Source organism: Rhipicephalus microplus, unplaced genomic scaffold, assembly GCF_043290135.1.
Source record: "Rhipicephalus microplus isolate Deutch F79 unplaced genomic scaffold, USDA_Rmic scaffold_23, whole genome shotgun sequence".
Taxonomy (NCBI): Eukaryota; Metazoa; Arthropoda; class Arachnida; order Ixodida; family Ixodidae; genus Rhipicephalus; species Rhipicephalus microplus.
This window is the reverse complement of record NW_027464596.1, coordinates 5,960,388-5,979,847: the sequence shown is the minus strand read 5'-3', so window position 1 is coordinate 5,979,847 and position 19,460 is coordinate 5,960,388. Positions and strand designations below refer to the sequence as shown.

Sequence of the window (19,460 nt, the reverse complement as noted above, 5' to 3'; positions counted from 1 at the left end):
TGTTACCAAGCAGTAAGAAACAAACAATAAGATGGCTTATAAGCGAGAAAAAGAACAATTATGTAAATTAAGCAGTGTATAAAGCCTATATTGCCATGGCTGCTGAATTCAAGATGGTTTTTTTTGTCTACACGTTTTAAATAAACTCGTCTTTAAAAATTGAGCGGCTGTCACCAGTCAATCATGATCGATTTTGTAGCGAGTGAAGTTGATTGCCGACACCTGTTGTTTCCACGCAACTCTAGTTTTAAGCAAAAAACAACGCGATCATCCTGTTACCTGTACGCTGTCGATAGTATCTACCTACTTACCTACCTACCTGCCTACCTACCTACATACCTTGCAGGCTTCTGATGATCATGCTTTGTTTAATGTTTAATGAGTAAATGGGTGCCAATTCGTTCATAGCACCCTTGGAACGTGGCTGCCAATAAAAATGGGCAGTCAGTGGTGCAGGCTCATTCATGGGACCCTGTAAACGTGACTACGAATAAATTTGCTCGAGGATCAATATGCCGGAGTCACATAGCCTGGGAAAACTCTGTTGGAGAGCTCATGCAAATACCCCGCTTGAGCCGTCGCACTTGGCCTCGTCCTATTCTTCCTTTACTTACTTTCAACTAGTCATATGAGGATTACTCGAGACCCACACTATCACTCCTCTTCAGCATTTGTCCCACTACTGTGACTCTTCTCCGAAATACACGCTATGCGGCGAACCTCACACCACACTTCCTATAATCCTTTTCACCTGCTTTGGCTATGCTCCCCTGAAGGAGCAGCGCACCTTCTCATGCTGAGATGACAGGTAGGATTTGCTCTTGTCTCATGACCTGCCATCGCAGCTTGCTGCACTTACTCGGGCTGCCGGTGTCCTCGTGATTAGATGCATCACCGCGTGGTGGTCCGGGGACCGGGAACATGGGATGTACAAACACGCTATTAAAGCTTTTCTGCGTGTGTGGGTGTAATGGAGCGTACAGCCGTCGCTCCATTCCGTACTGTGGTAACAGCGACGAGAAGGTGGTGTTAAGTCGTGGTGTTAAGTAAGGCCGACGTCTTATGAACCATGGGTCGAGGTTTTTTTGTGGATCGTGAGCAGTCCAGCTGCCATGCTCGTGGGCATCGGCATGGGTGGCTTCACTTACCTGTACATCCTAGTGTCCTGGCACCCATATTACGCAGGAGTGTGGGAGCAAATCATTTTGCCGTTTTAGCAGCTGAGATGCGACTCATCGCATAATTCATACAAGCGGCTGGGGCTCAGTCAAGGGCACTGCGGCGCGTGGGCACACGGTTGTATCAAAAACTAATTCACCTTCTTCAGCTGCGCACGTGTTTCGAGCTTTCACCATGGTTGACGCTAGCTGCCGGCCTCGAGAGTCCATTACGCTGATAGCGTATGCGATACTTACCCACTTTCTTGTAGCAAGCGTGATGGTCTTGCCTTAGGTTTCGTTTGATAGCGTGAGGTCCAGAATTTCCTCTACTTTAGTGAAATGTTGGGGTTCTTGTTGCGAGAATTTGCGCGACTAACAACTATATATATGAAATGGTTGGGTAGTGAGAGTTCGATCAGCATAATGCGAAAAATTATGTTTGTTGGTGATATCTTCAGCGTGAGCCATGACGCGGACGTAGATGTTTGCAGCAGGAGCCGAAGAGTAGGACCTTTGAATGGGCCTCTGAGGATTGAGGAAGATTATCTTGCTAGGGAGGGTCAATTTTGCCGGAAATTCAGATCGGCGAAACCACTTAAAAGAGTTCATTTCCGTGAAAGATGTGGTGAAGTTCAAGCCAGCCAACTGATCTTCATTAAAGGAACTTCGGCTTTGCTCTTTATATTTCCCATCGCAAATGCTTTTTTTCCTTTGCAGTGGACCTTCAGTGGTATCTAAACGCGTGGCAGGGCTTTTGTCAAATTGAGAAATATTGTGGCATTTTGTGCTTATAAAAGAGCAAATGCACTTTAAGTAAAACAGAAAACTTTATTTGTTTTATGCCGAGAGTATGGCGAGGCCTGCTTTAAGAATGCTTCACCAGTGTGCTTATGTTTTAAAGAAACCTCAACCTAGCGTAGGCTAAAACCTACAATACACACTATTCTCGATGTGCAGGAGTGAAGTTTGTATTTGGCTGCTACGGCGACTGCATTTTCGATAGATGCGAAAATGCAGTAGGTCCGTGTGCTTAGATGTGGGTGCACGGTAAAGAACCCCAGGTGTTCGAAATTTCCGGAGCCTTCCTCAACGGCGTCTCTCATAATGATATAGTGGTTTTGGGGCGTTCAACTCCACATATCAATCACAGTATGTATTTGGCTCTTCTTGATGTGCAACACAGTGACTGGCCCATTTTGATTGCACCAATGTTTTGCAGTTTCACTGGCTACGCAAAAAAGCAAATGTCAGCGCGTGGACAATATAGCAATGCTTTGCGACAAAATTATTCCTTGCACCCTGCCTTCGCTGGTTGCGTCCTCTGTTGCATGAACCGAGTGGCGACGACTAAGTATGTACAGCGGGGGCATCTTCCTGGCAAAAGGCGCAGTCTTCTGGGCAGTCAGACTCTTTTGCTTTGCCTTGGCGTCTGTTGAAGGCCTCTACAACATACGTCACCTGATGTTGTTGCTATTATTCACCAAAGTGTTTTAGTAGTAGGCTGGTATTGTCTTTCACGTTGAGGAAGCATAGCTTGTTCTCATAAAAATCCCGCTCTCCTGGGGCTTCTAACAGCCTCTATCCACGCTTGCGTATTGAAACATTGGTCAACATTGTAAGTCTAGAATGCGGTTCTGCTTGAATTTCCGGGCCGCTTAGGTTCTCGGTCTACTAAAGATGACACGCTAACAAAGCTGATCTCGAAAGGCAGGCTTGATATAAACTTAATTACCTCAGTGCTTTAGGACTACAGGTCGTATACATCCCATTGCTTTTCCAATGCGATGACCAAGCCATGCTCTGCAAAATATCTTTTTTGTAGGCGTCTGGGTTCAATATTTCCTGGTGTTTTGAAGGACGTAGCTCCTTATGGCGTCACCCATTCGTCTCCCGTTATCGTTTGTAACCACCTGTGGCATATACCCAAGAGAGCGGGTACTTGATTTAGGGAATCGGCTTTTAAGGGCGAAGCTCCTCAAGCGGTGGATCGCGCGTCCTCGATGTATGTAATAGGTAGCCACCTCTCGTTTAGTTCTGGAATGCCCGCTACATGGTGGTACTTGTATATAATCAATTTATGATGAAAAGTTGCGAAATTGTGTTACTTGGAGTATTCCCTAGATGGACGGATATACAGACGAACAGACGCACGGACGGATAGATCTACCCGCGGTTGGATAGAAAGATGAATGCTTCGCCCCACTCATCGTCGATCAGTCCGTGAATATGCTGTGATTTTTAGTGTATGTCTCGATCGTACCAAGGACTCGGTCAGGTGGCAAGAAACTATGACTTGTTAGTGGAAGCATGAGAGTAACATTCAACGCAGTCGACAGAGCTTCGTTCTGCACCCACCAGAGAATCATACAGACTACAACAGAATTCTCGTTTTGTCGTGCAGAACCATCGGCAACCAAGAGGACCTCTTCGATTCCTTCGTGTCGCGCACATTGCTGGGCGTTGTGTATTGCACTCGCCACCTCATTGGTTACTCTCGGACTCTCCTCACTCTATGTGTACCAGTAAACTCGCTTCATGGGCATTGAGCGATCTCGCTGGTTGTGCAGTATGCGCAGGTGGTACTGGCGCAACTGCCTACTGTATTAGGCTTGTTCGTCAGGAACATTTGGCATTGCTTGGTTTTGCTGACAATCAAATTATACAGTCATCACGTCAAGACATCTTTCCCTATGGGGAGCATAGAAGGTCTTGTGCTTCAATTTGTGCACGCACTGCTGTATCAGGGCTCCCTTTTTTACACATAATCAACATTCCTATTTATTGTGAATTTCTCGGGCAAACCGAGCAGACGTCGGCCCTTGGCGTTCCAAAGGCAACGTTGAATCCTGTCCGGAAAACGCGAAAAAACCTTGAACGTAAAATGTACGTCTACTTCTACAGTAGACAATGAGTGCTGACGCTTTCAAGCTCCGACGGCGGGTACACCTTGTTTTCATTCGATAGTCTAGCACCGCACTTACCCTTGTTAGGTGGACAGAGTCGGTGACCGCAAGTAGTTCATTGCGATTCCGCCTTAAAGCGTCTTTTGGGATGGCTCACTGGTCTCCCATAGTTGAGTGCGAAGCACTCGAAATTGTTACTTTTTTTTCTAAAGAGTAATGTGACTCCTTCGATCAAAGATACTTGGTGAACCCGACTATGGCATAACGCTTCTGTCCACACTGCTGGGCTATGTGGTCCCTTCCTCGCGTCTGAGGTTTTGTCTCTCCATTGTCATGCTTGTGCTTTAGCTATCGTGTAACTGTACTGTGGCAACCGTGGGCAAAGCCCAAACATATCCCGGCATACAGGAACAACACTATGGTTTGGAAGGCGTGCCGAGTTTGTTACCGATAGTCCGCGGCATAAGGACGAGTTCTTGAATGACTTTTGCAAGCTTTACAGGCCTAGGGAACAGTACATCCAAATAATGGCCTGGGCTTTCAAAATCACTTGTAGTTCCTCTTTGAAGCACTTTGTTGCGCTTGCAGACACGCTAGCACAATACAACCTATTTTTTGTGTGCGCGTATAAGGGAAGTTTTTACATCTTTGCTGGTTTCATGCGCGTCATTTGGTGCCACTGCTCCGCCTGCCAGGGATGAACCAGTCTTCAATCTTCTTATCTGCGCCGTCTCCCGCCTTCATAGTACATTACTTCACCAAAATCACGACAACAAAATAGCTAGCACACGTGAGACGAATAGGACGCGGTCATTTCGTTTGTTTTGGTCATGAGGTGGTCACGCAGCAATTGCTTGATGCATCGGGCCTATTTTGATTGATGCAGATTCGGAGCTTGGCACATTTTTCTATTAGACACTGTGTTTGCGTTAACGTTACATTCGCAAATCAACCAATTTCAATTGGACGTGTTATCAAAATAAATGATATGTAGATAAACTTTACGTTCCCGTCAAATTCAGCTGTTACAGTTTCTGCATTTAGGTCTCACAGAAAGAAAGCGTCACATATGAAGTCTCGTAGTATATGTTTTATTGAACGTAATGTGTACAAGCATCACTAAATGCTTATTGACTTCAAGAAGCACATCACCAATGGTAAACATTGCAGAAATAGTAAGCCTACACATTGTAATCTCTATAAATGTGTAACTTAAGCTATCACATAGAAACAGCGCCAATAACGACGGACAAGAAATGAAGGAGACAGTGCCACTGCCTGTCTCCTCCTTTTCTTGTTCCTCGTTATTGGCGCTGTTTTTTATGTGAATCATGTCGTACCAACTCGCCCAAGCAACCACGTTATGCTATCCATTCCAAACTGGATACAGCTCTTCCGGTACTTGCGTAACAGTACTTCGTGCATGTTCGCTCCAACTCTTGAAGGGTAATTTTGGCGTACTTCGCAATATCTAAAAAAAGCAATAATCGTTTTAAGAACAGATATGATAAATTTCTCTTCAAGTTATCGGAAGTTGATTACCATTTTGCTTTTGATGTAATTGTCATTGAGTGTTAGTATTCATGATTGCTAGGCAAAAATCTTGGGTAATAATATTGAACTGGAGTCCCGCAATGTATCTTCACTATATGGTTGAATATACTATAGCGGTACGCCGCTAGCACAAATGGTGTACGCTGGCCTGATATATAGGCGGTGTTCACACTAAACGTCGAAAGAGGTTTAAGCAGCAAAACTCGTAAGAAAAGCGTTATCTTCGTTATCTAAGTGGGCGAAAAATGAAGTGCCAAGCCGGATTGACGTAGAACTGATTTCTCAGCCAGAGCTATGTGGGAGGCTGAACTGTGTGTGCACAAGCATACAAATGAATAATGCTTAGTGGCGGTGAGCCATTCTTCATCTATTCTCGGCCATGCTTCTTTTGCGCAACGCCTTCCTGATTTTCAGCAAAAAAATCTCTGACCTCAACTTCGAAATTGTGTTGAAAGACTTTCCGCTGATTCTGACAAACACATTAGGCCATCCTACGTGAAATATTCAACCACTTTCACGAAGAACTTCTCTCATACGAGCTTCACTTGCATGCAGTTTCTCGGGGAGACGCCGATGAGCAGTAGGTAGAGAAAAAGTGCCTTGGTGCATTCCAAAATGTCACCCTTTCAAAGAGCCTCATGCGTGCCCCCGGTCACTGCTGGGCTACTTTTTTTTAAACTGAGGTGGACAAAATTGTTTGTTTGCCTGTTCAAAAACAATTTCAGTGATGGAGACTATTCATTTTCCGCGTTATAATTGATTTTAGTGCGAAAGAAAACGTTACTAAGTCAAGGCAAAGCAGTAGAATTTGATTCTTTTTACAAACTAAATGCATGTAGAAGTGGTGACAGCAGCGGCCGTTAGGCAGGCAGAACGACTGTGGAAAAGTTGATAAGGCACGGGCGGGACTTCTGCTCACATTGGCGTTTTCGGGCTCTAGCTTCCAGTGTATGAATGAATGCATTTCATTCATTGGGTAAGCTAAAATATTTCCCTGTGTAAGTGAATTCTATAGCGTCTGCCTCCAAGCCCATGAAGGTGCGAATAGTACAGCAGATGTAACAGCATGGTCCTGGTTTCACTGTTGGTACAGCGGGATATCCTGTTATGTAGAAAAAAAAACTGTAACAATTTCGGAATAGTGAAGCTGGTTCGAGCACCTTAGTTTTAATCATTGTGGTTACATCATGATATCCCTGTGGGCGTATGGTCGTAGTAAAAAAGTTTCTATTCATCCTAATGACGTAACCTAACACCATTGACATTTGACGTAAAAGTAAATAAAACAAGAGCGTGTATGGTGCAACAGGCCGCACTGAAGAATCTTGCTCTTTAAGGGCAACCATTTATATAATAAAATTCACGCATATTATGGCAGTAAAAGGCTGAAATGTCGAAGATGGTACACTTACGTTACGCTATAATTTTACCCTTGCCTCTCTCAGGGTGCATACCTAAACGTGATTGTAACCACAATGAAGGTTTCTACAAGAGGCAGTAAACTAAATGATGAACGTTTACATTACTGCTAACCTCGCTGCCCTTCCTCCTTCAATCCTCCTCCTCCGCAATCGCGCTCATCTTTACTATGCGCTTTCAAACTAGAAATGTGCACTAATCATAACAGCTAAAGCCGCGTATAATGATGCAATTACAAAAAAATATAGCTTTTGGAACATGACGAGAATACTAAAGAATTTGTGTGTGTGTGTGTGTTTGTGTGTCTGTGTGTGTGTGAAACACGCAAAAGACCAACGTTGCCGTATCATGTTTTAACCAGGCTGCAAGGTGCAATTTCTTAGCCATACATAAATGTTATTGTAGTCATAGTGTTTTAGCGTTAGTAATCGTTATCTTCTCTTTCCTTTTTGTTATGTTGTTTTTTTTGGGGGGGGGGGGGGGCTCCTTGATCAATGATGTACGCCTGAAAACTCGACCAAATATGAGAGACCCCGCATTTTTAGTTTGTTTGGTTCAACGTTTTTTTAAATACTTTTAAAAACATGTACTTTCGCAATTGGGAATTCCGTTCTGATTTGTCAGAGAAAGTCGATTGTTGACTCGAGTCATCTGGTCGAGACACCACATAAAGGATGAATGTCCTTGAACACCAGGTCTCACCATTTCGGGCTGACGAGCGCAATGCACACAGTGAACGCTTTGCTGCGTTACGCACCCGCCTGGTCACAATACTACCGTTGACGATGCTCCAGAACCAATATATGTATCAGTATTGATTTAGTCAATTTGATACAAAAAATAGATACAATGCGGTTGCACCATCACTACGTGTTGGTAGTTACTGGTCCAATCTATTATATGAGTGTTTTTGTCTATTCATTCTTATTTATTTATGAATGCTACAAGTTATAGTCGAGATTTTGGCCGGGTGGTAAGATCAGCAACGCATGATCTGGTACAACCAAATGTAAGGATTAAGTGGTAGGCGTAAACGGCTCGCATAATTAGTACTAACTAAAACAGAAAGTGACCTACCATCAAATAAAACGCGGAGAACACATCTCAATATACACATATACATGCGTACAAACACATCTATAACCATCCTTAATGCAATTACGTGCGCATACGAACAAAATATCGAGAACATGTAAATAAACTAACAATAACGAAATAAAGCACAATGCATGCATAGACCCTGAAAAATAAATGTGCACTCGTACTAAGTGTGCATGTGAACATATAGGTGAAGTATAAATGAGAACCAGGTTCATCAACACAGACTAGAAGTAAAACTTGCCATCGAAGACTGTGACACATGCTCGTTTGTTAATAAATTTTAATGGTTCACCGTTCTGAGGAAAAAAGAATATTCAAATGCATCATTTCGCTTTTGCTATAGTGTTAGTGTTCTGTCATGCCGTTGTCTTGTGCTGTATCTAGAGGTGAGTGGCATGACAGAATATGCGTCGACGTTAACATGCTCCATTAATATTTCGTAAAAAAATTCAAGCGTGAATGACGGTTGGCAGTGGATAGAGGTTGAAGCTGGGCTCTGGTTAACAGGTCTGTTACTGATGTATGGTCATAGCGATTATATACAAATCGTACTGCTTTTTTCTGAATAGATTCCACTTTATCGAACTTTCTTTTGATATATGGAACCCAGATGACTGCAGCATAGCGTAACCTGGGCAGAAGCGCGGATTTGTACGCAAGGATACGTACAGTGGCAGCGGATAGTTTCAGTGCCCTACGGACAAAAAATTGTAGGTTCTGCTTGAGCTATGACTTCATTTATGTGCTTATTCAACCGAAGGTCACTTGTTATTAGCAAGCCTAAGTATTTGTACTCGGTTACCTTGCGAAGGTAATTGTTTTTGTAGCCGTAATAGTAAGTTGGGGGCGCTTATGTGTGAGTAATTTTCATTGCTACTGCTCTTTTTTTTCAAAAATAAGACACATCTGTCCACTTTGACACCATGGCCCAACCTTCTCAAAAGCTTGATTGGGAACCGCTGGTCGTTCGGGTTCGTAACTTCGTGATACACATCGTGATAACCACACATGTGTTAAAACGATGTGTGGTTATCACACATCGTTTTAACTTCGTGATAACCATCGGCGTAAATTTTAATTTTTACTGGTATGTCGTGAACTATATCATTTATGAAAATAAGGAGAAAAGTTATCCGAGTACCGAACACTGCGGGACACCAGATAATACTGATACTTCATTCTAGCAATCTTGATTAAAAACTATTTGTAGACAATCAATTATGTATGAGGAAATCCAGGATATTAGATTACGGTTTCGAAGTCGCAAACTTAATTTATAGGGCAGTTTATTATGAGAAAGCGTATCCAAGGCTTTGGGAAAGTCTAGAAAAATAGCGTCAGTTTGATTGCCAATGTTAGCAAATGTTGCGAAATCGTGTATAGTTTCTACTAATTGATGTTGTGTAGGGAAGCCTTTGCTAAACCATGTTGTCCCTTGGCGAAGAAATTTTGTTCTTCGAGAATTACTAAAATGTGTTTCCAAGCTTGCAAGTGTGAGCTGTCCAAATAAGTGATATAGAGCGGTAATTTTTAACTGTAGATTTACTCCCGTAATTGTGTAGCGGTGTAACCTTGGCTATTTTCCTGTCTAAAGGAACCTAGTCCTCTTGCAATGATTTGGAAAACAAAACATGACGGTACTTGGCCATGCACTCCGCATACCGCTTTAAAAATGCTTTGTGGATGCCATCGAGACCACATAATTTTTTATATCTACATTCATGAGCAAGTTGAGTACTCCCTAATTACGATTTCAGGTACGGGTGAAGGAGAAAGACTGAAATCAGGCAATAAATTGTTATATTTGGTAAAAACATATCGAAATTGAGTAATAAATGCGTTCGCGATCTTTAAGCTGCCGTGACTAATGGGGCCATCAACTTCAAAAGTCGTGAAAAAGCGAGACAAAAGGTAAACCAATCGCCAGAGTTTTTTTTGCTGAAGTCAATATAAAGCGTGGTAGTAGTTTTGTTTAACCTTCGAAACTTCACTTTGAAGCATAACGGTTAAAAGAGATATTTCTTCCTTTTGAGCGTCTGTTGAAGAGACCTTCTTTCTTAAAGTTTTTTTTGAGCTGTAGTGTAGGCCGAGTTATCCAGGAGTTCCTATTTTTTGGTTTCTTGACAATACGTGGAACGAAACAGGCCATGTATTTCATTAATATGCTTTAAGCGGTTCCAAAGGTTCTTTACGCTGGTGTCACGGCTTGCAAACGTGTCGGAAGGTGAAGAAAACGTTTTTGTTTATGAAACAACATCTGTTCTGGAAAAGTTTGGAATGCTACGAATTGATTGATGTTCGTTCATTGGAACACCAGAGAGTGTTAGTAATGCCATTTGGTGACCAGAAATGCCAGGATGAATATCACATGTAACAGAAGATGCAGGGAAGCTATGAATAAAAAACAAGTCAAGTAAAGGCCTAGTTTGACCTTGTACCCTAGTGAATTCATCAACAATTTGTAATAAATCACATGCAAATACGAATTACATAATTGCTTTACCTACTTTGTTGTCTTTATTCTTAATAGTAACCAAGATCCAATCTATATTTCGTGCAATAAAGTCACCAGCCAAAATAGCGTCATCCTCTTGTTTTACGTGAATGGTCATGTAATTTTGTAACTCAATGAGATCGATGGGTTCCGAGGAGGCTGGCCTGCAAAGAACGCCAATGACTTGCTTAACATTTACATGGTAGGTTTTACATAAGAGAGCTTCGAAGATAGGTACATCGGGCATTGTAATAATGTTCAAGAAATTTTTGAAGAGAATGCAAACTCCTCGTACTCTTGCTCCACGATCCTTTCTGAACACGTTGAAGTCAGCTGGTACAAATTTGCTGTCGAAAACCAAATCGTTTAGCTCAGTTTTGGGTAATAGAAAAATACTAGGATCACGGGCATGTGTAACACATTCCAGCTCAGTACTTTGTTGAGTATACTTCGGCAGTTCATGTTGGGTGGGCAAGGGCGCATTACTGATCATTTACTAGCTACTTTATTCAGTGTATAGCGTTATTTTCTCACGTCATTCCACGTGTAAAAAGTACCATCGACACAAAACATGTCTTGAACGAGTTTAAATTTAGCACCCCTTTCCCTATCTTCTGTTGCAGAGCGCCAAAGTTTTTTTTGTATCTCACACACTCGCTTGAAGAAATTCTGAGAAAAAGAGAGGGATGTACCATTTAGTTTATAGAATTTTCCGATAACAGTTTCCTTTTCATGGTAATTCAAGAATTTATGGATTGTGGGGCAAGTTTTTTCATCTTTGAGTGCAAGCCTGTCAATTCTTTCTATAGCTGGAGTTGATATTTGCAGTTTTTTCAAGAAGATACCTCCTACAACTTTCTTTCCTAGCTCCTCACTTATTTCTACGAACGTCTCATCTCAACCACAAAATGTTAAGTTATATCTGCAACTTCTGCTCTCTAGGTCCTCTACTTTCTCCACGAGTGAAACTAATGCAGCACCCTGATGTGAAATAACCTTCTACATGTCATTTACTTGAGTTGTTAATTTCTTGAGGCTGAAAAACTGTTGTTCTATCTCGTCAATCTTTTCAGCTAAGATAGTGATGTGATATTTCTCTCAAATTTCTTTTAGTTTGGTTGGTTATTTTTTACGGTAGCGCTAATTTTATATTGGCTAGCTAATAGCTACGCCAGCGGATCTTTATCAGACGGACAAGGATTCGGCTCAATGTCACCACATACCAAGTTCATGATAACAGAAGAAAAGTGCATAAAAATGTGTTTAGCAAAACGTGGGAAGGGCAGCAGCAATAAGAACCAGCCATCACTATGGCAGTGGCAAGCTAATGAGCAATCACGAGCCTGTAATAAAGAGTAGAAAGGGTTGCTGAGTGTTCCATGGTGAATAATGGTGAATAATAGGTTGATGAATATGGCGAGGTGAGGCTTTTTATAAGCGCTTGCGCGTCCACGTGACATGACGTCTTTGAACTTCTGTGCCAGACAGGCGGCGTGACATCCAAAGCAGGGGTTACTTAGTATTATTATAAATCGCCATAGAAATTCATTGCAGGGTAGCTCCAAAAATATATTATGCTTTCTAGTTAAGTACACATCAGAAAAAAAAATCATGCAGTATCTCAAGTAGACAAGCAATAGAGAACAACTAAAGGCATACACTGCAATAATACAAACGGGAATTTCAGAAAAGATTATGGAGAATTCATGCAGAAGACTGCGCTGAAGAATCAAAACAGTCCAACGTACATCGGCACTTGAAGAGAAATGAAGGATGTTGAATGTTCCATGAAAAAAAGTTGCAAAAACGTTTTTAAGGCGAGTTGACTTCTGAGATAATTTTATATGTGTCAAGAGGCACTGCTCACTTGACTGATTTCGGTAGCTGATGCAGTCTCGAGTATATTTAGCAAACGTTCAATTCTTCGGCACGTGTGACCTAACAACGCACGATTCGGTGATGTAGGCATCACATTGCAGAAGATTTGGACAACCTTTAAGGGCACTAACATCACGGGCTTATTTGCATTGCCATACTTTTTTTGTTGAAGATAACAAAATATAACGGAACGTTAAATATAATTATTAAAACGAATGGAAAGTTGCCTCCGCAGCTTTTTGCACTCTGTCATTGTATGGTTTGTATGTGCCCGTTGTCTGATTTACGTTCTATCAGGTTGTCTTTGGGGCACTGACTACGCGTGCAGTACAAGCACAGTCCGATATCGCATGTAAATGGCGTAATGTTAACGCGCATCAAATGTGCGTCTGACACTCCACCTTGCAAGCCGTTATACGGTGACTGAATGCGGTCTGCTCTGTATTTTATTTCCGCCTAATAAAACTTCAGGAGTCTGTCAAACTGCAGAAATTCGTCTTGTCCCATTTTGTACGATCTCCGTGAGCAATATCAGCCTGACTGAAATTATTGCCCACCATATCTGTACTGACTAATGGGTATAAATGTTGAATTGGCGTACATTGCAGTAAAAGATGAAGCGACGAAGAAGCGACCAAGACAAGCGCTGACTTTTAACTGGTTCTTTCTTTCGAAAAAAAAACTGCATATACAATGGTGTACCCGAAGAACGCTCACCAGAAACCAGTACACAAAAGCTGATGACACCGTGCAAGGTAGTCCAGAGGCCGGATTCACAAAACTCGCTTACTAAAACATTTTTGCGCAAGAGAAATTTTGTTGCGTAAGTCAATTCGCGAAACGAAAAAACGTCGCAAGAGGCCATCGTTGTCACATCGGCCGCTGCAAATAAAGCGCGCTGTGACTGCCCGGGAACATGTCAGCGATGGTGATGCAGTTGCTATATTTGCTTACGTCACCAAAAAGTGCTCGTAAGTGGATTCACGAAGCAAAATTGTGCGTAAAAACAGCATGGCTGAGAGAAAATCCTAAGAGTGGTCCGGACCACTCTTAGGAACAATGTGGCTACTTATAACCTGCTGCCGCGGTGATATACTTTGGTGCCATGGCAGGTTTTGAGTTAATTCACGCCCATTAAGGGCTGCCTGATGACTGCTGGTGCGTTTTTATTTCTTTCGGCGCTTTGAGCTTCGCGTGTTGTTTCCCTTGTACGCAGTGGATGGTGTTGACAACCACCATCGTCCAATAAGTTCGAAGTCGCAGTAATTGAAGAATTCTATTGGGCGTCAATGGCATAAACTACGCATGTAAAGATTTGTGGTTGGATGAAAACCAATGTGATACGTGAATGGTCGGTGCATTCGAACGCGGCATGGCATAGGATCAACCTTATTTGTTATGTTGTTGTGTTGCGCCCCATCTCATCCAATTAAAAGTGCGACTCGAGATCCTTGCCTCATTGGTGGAAATTACCACCAAAGAGGTCAATGGGAGCACATTCTTTGCACGCTATGGGAAATAAAAATGAAAGGAAGTTTTCAGTGAGTGGTTCATAAAGTTTGTGCTCTAGTGTACTTTCATTGGCTCTAACTGTCCAATGGTTGCGATCTCTGAAATACAGCTGTCGATACACTTTGGGACGATCTGGAGCAAAGCGTACTTTGTAAACCAAAGCGTATTAGGGGTGCGCGTGATTACGCATGGAATTACAAACAAATCATGCATCTTCACCTTCACTGTTCAGACACCGATATGGACCGTGATAATATGGCAAGCAATCGGATTGAAATGACCCTAGTAACTTTGTATGACACCGAAAATATGCAAACCCTCACGATTCTGGAGCAAACCTTGGCTGAATTCATCCCTGCGTCAATTACCAGCCACTTAACTTGGCGCACGAACATCATTCAAAGGTAGAGCGAGCCACTGTCATGTATTTTGTGCGACGCAGTGACCACTTGACCTGAGAATAATAGCGTTGCGAAGGCGAATCCCCTGTCGCATGCTCAGATCGAAGCAGACGACAAACGCGAGCAGACGACGGCTTGGCCAACAGGCACAGTTGTGATTGGTTGCGAAGCAATACCCTCTACATGAGCTCACTCCGTGACGTTGCCAAAACACTTCTTTCATCTGGCACGCCTGTCCTGTTCGTCATATCACCCCCCTCGCACATAAGAGAAAACTTTGTCACGCCGTGAAAATAGTTCAAGTACTTTCTAAGAGCTCTCTTATGTGCTGCGCAGTTGTCGAAAACAACATGGCGTCGTAAACAGCATATCGGTCGGTGCGACTTTCAGCAAATGCTTCTCGCACGAGTTACTTCAGCGTTTGACCGGATGTGTTGTGATTACAGCAGCTCTTTCGGTGCGTGTAAGCAGTGCGGAAAGCTGTGGCAGTGCAATGGTGTACGGTGAAGCGCAGCGAAGCCTGTGCGTCGGTGTGGTTATCAAGCGGGGATCGGCGTCGATGTATCGACGGCAACTAGCACTCGAGAAGCCTGCAATGTGTGTTTGTGTGCCGGTAACAGTTCGTTCGCTTGACTTTCCAGTCTCTCAGTTGGGTGCTGTGCAACATTTCGGATCGACAGCGTTTTGGCACGTTACTTGAGTGACCCCAAGTACGTACGGAAACATATGAACTACGCGCTCGGTTCTTGCTTCGCCACTAGTTAGCCCGTACGCTTCTCTTTACTTGAGAGCAATGTACTGTCGGGGAGTGAAACGATGTTCGTTGTGAACAGTGGTGCTGTGTTGACGTTCCAAGAGTTGTGAACAAGCTGTGCTCGTGTGACCGAAAATTGAAAGACAGCGTTGATAACTGTTTTGCCCTGCGAAGTTGTAGTGGGGCAGCTTGCCGCTTTTTTTTGTTAAGTCGTCACTTCTCCTTTTTGTGATAACCATAGTCCTAGCGCTGTGATGTGATCAACCAAAACTGCGAGATGCTACATTCTGTTGTGGATTGTGTTACTTTGGAAGCGCGCCTAGACTGTTCTTCGGTAACAACTTGAGAGTTTTATGTGGCAGCGAGAGCCCGCGACCTTCAAGGTTCCTTCCGGCCCCCAGAAAAAGCAAAGATTTCACCGGTGCCTTGCTTTGGATGAAGTTGTAGGCCAATATCACCTAACTACAGGTTTCCGAGTTCGTCTGGCCATCGTTTTGCACGGCACTAGAGCCTTGACAACAGCCGGTCATGGCCAGTTCTTACACTTTATCAATGGACGTGCACGCCTGGCCAGCCCTTCATTGCTGTCATTGGCAGCTTCCAGTCTGCAGATGCCCTTCGCCTGCTGGCCGTACTTGGTTCCTTATGACACCGACGGCTACTAAATGCTGCCATCGGTGAGTCCACCTTGCAGAACTAAATTTCACCGGTACTATAATTCACGCATTTCTATAACGTGTGCAAGTTTTTAAGCCCATCAGATGTAATGTTTCTCTATGGTAAGTTGAAGCGTGAAAAATTTACTAGTACTGTTATATACATACATATATTATGGAGCAAATACATAAAAAGTGAGCTCTTGTGTGATTATGAGGTTGGGCCTGTCGATTAACCACGTTTGATAGTTGGAAAGTTAATGTGAATTTATTTTTCAGGAGTCAGGTTGCACTTAAAAAATTTATGTTATTTTGGAAAATTAGTTCTATAGGCGATTACCACTGTGGTAGTACAATACTTCAGTAGGACATATTGCGGCACGTATTATTGCGGTACGTAAATTTTACATGAGGCTTCAGTTTATTTCAAAGTGATTATAGCGGATTTTGGTCACTTTAACGAAGTGATAGCTTCCTCAAATAAGTATTAGAAGTGAGTGCTTTTAATGATTGTTTTTAAATATCTCGTTTTTGGCTCTTCACAGATCGCAGAGATTGGTTTGTTAAGGTCCTGTGATGCATCGGTTGCACATTCTGGCACATCAATCCTCATCATTACTTGGAGCACCTGTACAAAAATAGGAAGGACACGTTCTCCCTAACTGTGCAAGCCTATGTCACTGCTGGGACTGTTATCATTCAGCGGTTGTGGCGTGGAAGCATGCATAGCAGCCTCATCTGGAAGGACTGCGATCTGCTTGGGAGCTTCGAGGGCACAAAACTGCCTAACGGCTGGCAGCAAGGTTACTTTTTCTTTAATACATACGATTACGTGAACACCACTTACTGTGCACAAATTTAAAACCCAAGCATGGTTGCTTTCAGTGGATACCTGTAATATTCTTACACATAATTCATATTCAACATTTATAGAACTAAATTGCAAGGTAATTAAGAATTTTGAAAGCTGAAAGCCTGCAGCTTATGAATGAAACTCCAATAATCTGAGACTCGAAAGCTTGTGCTTTGAAACGAGCACAAATACTTTGATTCCTTATTGTGCTCTCGAGCTTGTGACTCCCTCTGTGGATCAAGTGCTCTGGAAGGAAATAGCAAGTGGGTGAAAATTGCCTGGCTATTCACAACTTGCAAGGAGAAAGACCTATTGAAGAAGCCTCAGATGACATAGGGCCGGTAACTGCATCTTTCACCTAATGTAGCTTTTTCTCTCTCAGTGCGGTTGCTTGTGTTTCAGCAGAACATGTTCACCACGATTGCATAGTGATATATATTTTTCTACAAATTGTACCTGATCTAAGTATGCATTGTTGATCTTTAAAGATGACGTTCAGTGTGTTTCAAAGCCATGGCTTCTCATTTCTCTGTCTGTGGCTAGCCTATTTCAGCAGCAGAGCGATGCAGCTAGCACACATGCAATCCAAGTCATGGAGCGCTCCTTTGGTGTTCTGTGCAGGACGCAGCATATCCATCCGGCAAGACACTGGTATCAACAATAATGTTGAGTGTTGGTGGCACCTGTAGGAGCCCGTTGTGTTTGTTGCGTATGATTATTTCCCCTGATGAAGTGCATTTTTGAAAGGTTTTCTTCATTTAAAATAATAGATGTCAGCAACAAGCACACTCATAATCCACAAGTTCTTTGTGTCTTCTAGACTGCCCATTTGCTCCTATATGCGGTATGGTGATCTGGCTATGTCAGACAGCCTTAAAGTTATGAACATTGGCTGTTGTGTTGTAATGCAGAATAACTTGTGTTTCTTAGTGAACTTATTTGTGGTCTACTTCTCGCACCTATTGTAAAGTCGAAATAGAAGAAACTCTATTGGCTTTTTATGCCTGTTAGAAGTTTCATGCCTTCATCTATAACATTGTAGTTTTGCTCTTGTATCATATTAAATATATTTTCAGTCTTCACTGTTTGTGTGTGTGTGTGTGTGTTGAGGCTTGTCATTGGCTTCTGAAAATACAATATCTGTAAATATTAGCACATAATTGACAACTATACACTCTTGCATGTAGCATGGTTGTAACAATGATCTGTATTTTTCTAAGTTCCAGCAGTAACAAGGGGTTCGGTGCTCCACGGTCATGTACAGGGTATCAAGAACAGAGCACAGAAGACCAACAAGTATAAAGGGACTGCCAGTGACTGTTCTCCTGCTCAAAGTTTACAACAGCAGAAAGAGCACATTGTGATGTCAGGAGCAGCTGCTGCTTAACTTCTTAGCAGTGCATTATTCAGCAGTTTCTTTGCTTGTATTCGAAATTATTTAAATTTTGCATGGAAGATACCAAACTATGACACTAATTTAAAGGCTGCTGTAGTGTTAGTGGGCAAATATTTTTGAGCTGAAGTTTTTAACATGTGTGTTAAGTGCCTGCGTGCCTCTAAATTTACATGCCAGAAATCACAGCATTCATGGTCGCCAATGATAACTGTGTTTGCATTCTTTGTAGTACAAGAAGTAAAGCCATGAATGCAGTAATCTTGTACTTAGTCGATGTAATCCTTCAGTGTACACTCATTTGTATAGCACCAATGATGCCATGAGTGTAAAAGCTCTGGGAAGTGAATCTTTGTGGATAAATTCATTTGGAAGGAAGAGGATCATCACTACTCCTAGTATATATTAACAGTAGATTTTAGTGCTTGGGTATTATCCCACTGCCTGTCCGTCATTCAACAGTCTACTTATCTACTGCGTAAGTGTAACTTTTTAAATATATACTTTGCTCGGATAGGTTTGTTCATAATGTAATGCAAGTGACTTATCATCTATGCAGCTCTACTCAGACTAGAAATAAAAGTATTTATTTTTATATGTAGCTATAGCATGCATTAACTTGTGTTTTTCTAGGTGCCTGTACAATTGTTTAGCCCTACAAAAGTGTTGGTATACTCTAATATTGAATCTGGCATCTTAAAATAGTTTGTTAGTTGAAGTAAGAATGTGTTTACAACCAATATTACTATCCTCAGATGAACTGTGAAAACTCTGTGGAAAGTTATTTACATTTTTTGAACTTTGTGAAGGCAAATGTTGTTATGTTCTGTTTCTGAAGGCAAAATGTTCTGAAGGCAAATGTTTATGTTCTGTTTCATGCAAATGACACATAATTACTTTGCAGTGGCATAGTATCAGTTGTTATTTTACACATATGTGCTGAGCAACATTGCAGTTGAGGCCAGCAGCAAGACATACATGCAGTGCACTGGGGTATCACCTCACATAGTGTACAGTCTTTGCCCACCAGTAAACTCAATATTTTTCAAGCAGACTAATAGACATCTGTATGGGAACTGTGTTGATGTGCGAACTTTGAAGTCTTCTTGAGGAGTGTTTTTCATCATTTTTGTCCAAGTGAAGTAGCTACCCAAGGCCACAACTGGTGGGAATGTTGTGGTTTCCTCTCTCCAAAAGCACTCCTACCAGCTGCCTCAATGTTAGCACGGGGTGAATTGACGAACTGGAAAAATAATTGGTCTTTGTTTTCTTGGCCGAAAGAGTCACTTCCACCGTTGAGCCACCACGACGCGCCAGAATAGAAACTTTTAGCTAAATAAAGTTGATTCTACTTTTGAGAAGTGTTTTGAAGAAACGAAATG

At 42.3% G+C, this 19,460-nt stretch overlaps 1 long non-coding RNA gene across 1 annotated transcript; it reads left to right on the top strand.

Annotated features, from left to right (window-relative positions):
• Positions 1 to 15,569: 15,569 nt before the first annotated feature.
• LOC142786373 (uncharacterized) lies at positions 15,570 to 18,251 on the top strand. The gene is made up of 3 exons (XR_012889028.1): positions 15,570 to 15,853; positions 16,378 to 16,635; positions 17,229 to 18,251. It is a non-coding gene; the product is annotated as an uncharacterized LOC142786373 (long non-coding RNA).
• Positions 18,252 to 19,460: the final 1,209 nt, after the last annotated feature.